A 6,000-nucleotide genomic window follows, 5' to 3' on the forward strand; every position below is an offset into this window, starting at 1 on the left:
TCCCGACACTTTTAAACCAAAACACTTTCACAATATATTACAATAGTTTAAACTAAGAGTTTTTCACAATAAAAACCGAGTTTTACGACACCGAGCCCACATCGACCCAAAATACCATAAGTGACTATTTCGACCCATTAGTTTATACAAAAACATAGACCGAGCATGGGATTGGGGACACGCTACCCAATCCTAATCAAATTCAAAAGCAAGTCTTCTAAGGCAACTACGCAAGTCCACTAGTCCTCGCGCTTACCCGAGCCACCGCATCCGTGCAATCTATAAAAATGTAAACAACGAGAGGGTAAGCTAACGCTTAGTGAATGATAATATACTACATACATATATATGTATAAAATAGACACGCCACACAAATATCAAATACCGCATACCGAAGCATCCAAGTATAAGGCAAGCTAAGCTAAGCATACCGTAGTCACTAAGCAACAAGCTATAGATACATCAACAAATATAAGTTCACCAACGACGATGTGAACAACGCCAAGAAGCTACACCCGGAGGGTTAGCTACATCACAACAATAAAACAATATATATATATATATATATATATATATATATATATATATATATATATATATATATATATATATATATATATATATATATATATATATATAACAATATATAAACGAATAAGGTTAACCCCTTAACCCATTACCGAATACCAAACACCACAATGAAGATTGGCCGAACAACCTGAGCCTTAGTGAATTCGCACAACCCGATATTCACTTCTTCACCAATTCAATAACCGAGGTTGGCCGAACTACCCGAGCCTTAGTGAATTCGCACAACCCGTGATTCACTACCTCCTCACAAGATGACCGAGCAAGAATCATCATGAATCCGCACTACCCGAGATTCACTTCTCAACATCAAACCCACGGTCACGGGATTATAAAATCCACCACATCGGGGTTATCCACATCACAACAATATCAACCCTTCGCCTTTGGGGTTATAACATCCAAATCACAACCACGTGTGATAACGTACACACAACGTGTACCTCGCCAAAGGTAAACAACCAAAACGCACAACCGTGCCAATTGGACCTATACACAAGTCCATCAAATCCACCTATGTGTGAAGTGAGCTCTATAACCGAGAACCACTTCACCCGACCCGCACCCATCCTACACATACATATGCACATAGGATATTAACACTCACCTAGTCATCTTGATGAATGCTTCCAAGTAAACCGCAACGCGCCAAATGGAAAGTACCTATTCCATTATCACAAATACAACAACACAATTAGGGTTGACTTACAAACCAACCCAATTTACCCTTAGTGCAATTTCGACCCCAAATGCACTTCCAAGCGCAAACCACGCCATAACTAACCAATAATCACTAACACGAGTGAAAATGGTCCTAACACACCAATTAAACCCGAACACAAGTGTTAAACACGGGTCATACTCATTTTGACACCAAAACCCTAATTTTGACCCATTTCAAAATTAGTTAACCAAACTCACCCAAAAAGGGTTCCATCACTTCCATAATCACTAATCCAAGTGATTAAACTCTAAATCAAAGCCTAATCAAGGCCAAAACGTCCACCAACCCAAAACCCGCCAAGTGACAAGATTAACAAGTCACCATGAACCTACTTCATCATCTAAAAGGGTTTCACAACAATCTAGCTCAAAACCCTAACTTGAACATCAAATCTAACAAATGAAATTCGGAGTTTGAGCTTACCAATACCACCACAACGTAGCTAGGAGCGAGATGAACAACTTTAGAACCCGAGCTTTTGCGAGAATCCGACTCCTTCTTCTCCAAATCCACCTCTCTCTCTCTAGAACTTCTCCTCTCTCTCTAAATAATGTTGGGAGTGTTTGTGAAGATGAAATATGATCCACAAATGACCAAGGAACCAGCCTTGAAGGCTCCAAACTGGCATCTAAGTGATTTTACCATTTTACCCCTTTTAAAATAATTAAAACAGCTGGCTCGACAGACCGTTTGGACGGCGTCCCAAACTTTGGACGGTGTCCCACCTTTTGTTGCTGGACGGCGTCCCCCTTATCGGGACGGCGTCCCACCTTTTGTTGCTGGACGGCGTCCCCCACATCGGGACGGCGTCCCGACCTACTGCAAAACCAGAAACAAAAACAGGGTGTTACAATTCTCCCCCACTTAGAATCGATCACGTCCTCGTGATCCTCGTCGCTTAACCAAACGGACCACACTCCACGGTCCTCAACATAAGTCCCAATCCGACTTTCCTAGTTAACTCTTCCCAAGGAATCACCTTTAACAACTAAAATCGTCTCCCGCGATTTATCAAACCCACTATTCGAGCACTAAAACCATGCTCACTCCCTATCATCAGGAAACTCAACCAATCTCGGACCGAGATATCAATCCCCTAGTGTATCCTTACCGAGTACAATGCTAAAAGTAACCAAGTCTCAACCTAAGGTCAACAACCCGAAACGATGAAGACCGAACCAAACGAATCCTTATGGATAACACCAATCACTAAACCTCCCTTGTAGTGCGCAATACGACCAATACGCAACTACCGTAACATCATAACAAACGGTTAGAACCGATAGCGCCCAAAACGATCATGGCAACGCTAGATCCCAAGGTGTACAAAATCGACTATCGTCACACCCGTAACAACATGTGAGCGAAACACGGCTATCGCATCACTAAATCGTACAACATGGTCCTCACGACCCCACCATCGGTGTATAAACAACCGATAGTTCCCACAACATGGTCCTTACGACCCCACCATTGGTGCATAAAACAACCAATAGATCACACCACACGAAGGCTGGCTGAAAACACACGCGCCTTAGTGAATCTGAACTACACGCGACTCACTACCTTCACCACAACACAATCGGGAATTTCCAAACTACACGCGCCATAGTGAATCCAAACTACACGAGAGTCACTATCCCAGAGGAATGACCGAACTACACGAGTCATTTGTGAATCCGAACTACACGAGACTCACTCCTCAATACAATGACCGAAACCACACGAGTCATTTGTGAATCCGAACTACACGAGATTCACTTCCACAACATCGAGGTTAGCCGAACTACACGAGCCTTAGTAATCTGAAACCACACGAGATTACTACCTCAATAAGATGACCGAACTACACGAGTCACCATGAATCCGAACTACACGAGATTCATTCCGATAAGATGACCGAACTACACGCGTCATCGTGAATCCGAAAACACACGCGATCCACAACCATGATGAAGTCAGCGAACCTGAAGATCATGCTTCACCAATCTCAACACCGGATGAAGTCAGCGGACCCGAAGATCATGCTTCACTGATTTATATGTTAGCCATGACGACCTCGATCAAATTTCGGGTCGAAATTTCTTTAACGGGTAGGTACTGTGATGACCCGGGAATTTCCGACCAAATTTAAACTTTAAACTTAATCTATAATCGACACGATAAGCAAAGTCTGTAATGTCAAGTTTCAAAAATTTTGAACTGTTTCGTATATTCAATTGACCTTTGACCATTACCGACGATTCACGAACAACTAATTGTAAATTGATACATATATATTTAAATATATATATAATGTATATTAAAAAAATATATTAAATGATTGTAATAGTCGTTGGACGTTTCGATTATTATTTAGAAAAGTTTAATTCGAACTTATATGTTTTTAGAAATAAACGGTGACCCGAAAATGAGTGATATAAATTATAGACTCAATAGAAATGTATTTAGGAGCTATTTGTCAAATTTTAACACTTTTATATTTTACCCTGAATCGAGCGTGGACAGTTGATTTATTTTTTTATTTAAAATAATTAATAACCAATCTTACACCATAATGACTAAAATAAATAAAGATATTTAATTTAAGAAATTGAGATTTTTTTAGAGGACTTTTTATCCGCCACTGATTAACAACGGAGTACGAATTTCAGTTCATGAATGAAATAGTAGACGACGGCTAACTTAATTACACGTTTATATATTTATATTATATTATAATTATTATTATATTATTATTATTAAATATCTAAATCCAATTATGTTATTCTTGTCCGCAAATCATCACAACAAAACAATTTCAATTCACTGCTAACTGATTGAACTACTGTGCTTATATTCCTTTTCCATTTCACCTTTAACGAATTCTGTTACACTTTAATTCACAAACTTTAAGATTATTATTATATTATTATTGTTAATTATTAAACTAGCTTTATTATTCACATAGTTTATAGATATAGATATATGGTAAGATGCTGAGGGATAGATAGATATGTTAACCCATCTCCACTCATTACATCCACTACTTTAGACTTCTTTCTCCTTTTCCTATCTAATTCCATTTTCTATTTTCGTTAGGCAACACAAACTAAGACCAAGCATACTACCATGAAACCCATTTCAACTAAACTAGTGATATTGTTTCTTTTCACCATTTAACATCAATTACTAGTGTATATTATTGTATATTATTTACATAAGCATAAACATATTGCAAATAGTCAAATATCCTTTTCCTTTTGTTTATGATTAAAACCCATATACCCATGATCACCATGTCCTTTGATGAAACCCATTTGATAAAAAAAAATGTGTTGATCGAGTTACCAAATCAACCAAACCATCAATGTTTCTGCTCAACTATTGTTTTTTTTTCTTTTCTAGTTTTGGTTCGATACAAAACCAACAACCATTGATCGGGTTGTTCCTTCTATTCTCTGTTAATAATCAACGAACCACCTCCCCTCTCTATATCTCTTTCTGTAAACGTAAAATACCAAACATTTAACCATTAATATTCGTTACTCCTGCTACTGTATCGTCGTGTTTCTATTGCTATTCGACAGCCCAACCATCTTCATTAAACCACGGATGTAAACTGCTGTAATTATCCTATTTGCAAACCAAAAGAAAACCATCCCAAATCACTCCTGCATCCGATACTTTAGATGCTACTGATTCATTCGTATTAGATTCCGTTCAAGTAAAGAATGAAGATGATTAAATGGGTCTGCTGCAACCTGCACTATATGTTTTTGTGGATACTACTGTCGACGCTGATGATGATGTATGAGAAGATAATGATGATGTTCATGTCCTGATAACTCGATCGAAGATGATGATAGAAAACGTAAATTGAGATGGTAATGATACATGATCACACCTAATTAATTACTTATTTATACGAAGTATTATTATGCATTAGCCGGAATACGTATGTTATGATTATGATTAGATGATCATGGAGATGATAAGCATGATTGTTATGTTAAAGATGATGATGATGAATAAGAAACGGATACAGTATTGGATAAATAAGTTTAAGGTATTAACTATAACAGAAATGGAATGACAGTTTGATGGTTGGAGTGTTTGTGTGTAAGCCAGAGATCCTAGGTTCGAACCTAGGTGTAGACGAATATATATATATATATATATATATTTTTTACAATGGAAGTTGGGCCGTGATACATAATTGGGCCATGTGAGTTGTACTGTTGGGCTGTGACCCAACTCAGGCCTTTGTCGGGCTGTGAACGAATTTCTGTTTGCCTATCGGACTGAATTCTGGCCATACCCATTTATTGTATAACTAGAAGATAGAATGATGATGACCATGATGTTCGATGATGATTATGATGCTAGGGATGACGATGAAGTTAGAATGATGATAATTGGGTTTTAATAAGAAAATGAAAACTGTGTAATACGGGTTATATAGATAAGAGGTTCTTATAATTACAGAAAAATTGAGCGGGTGTCCGGGAGGTCGCGGGTTCGAGTCTCATCAGTGACAATTCTTTTTAGACGGAGTTTTGAAAGGGTATATATTTTTATTTCATTTCAATTAACATCATAATTATTACTATTATTATTATTGTTAGTATAATTATTATTATTATGATTGTTATTATTATTATTATTATTATATTATTAGTATTATCATTAAGATTATTGTTAGTATT

The sequence above is a fragment of the Rutidosis leptorrhynchoides genome, chromosome 5 (genome assembly GCF_046630445.1).
Source record: "Rutidosis leptorrhynchoides isolate AG116_Rl617_1_P2 chromosome 5, CSIRO_AGI_Rlap_v1, whole genome shotgun sequence".
Taxonomy (NCBI): Eukaryota; Viridiplantae; Streptophyta; class Magnoliopsida; order Asterales; family Asteraceae; genus Rutidosis; species Rutidosis leptorrhynchoides.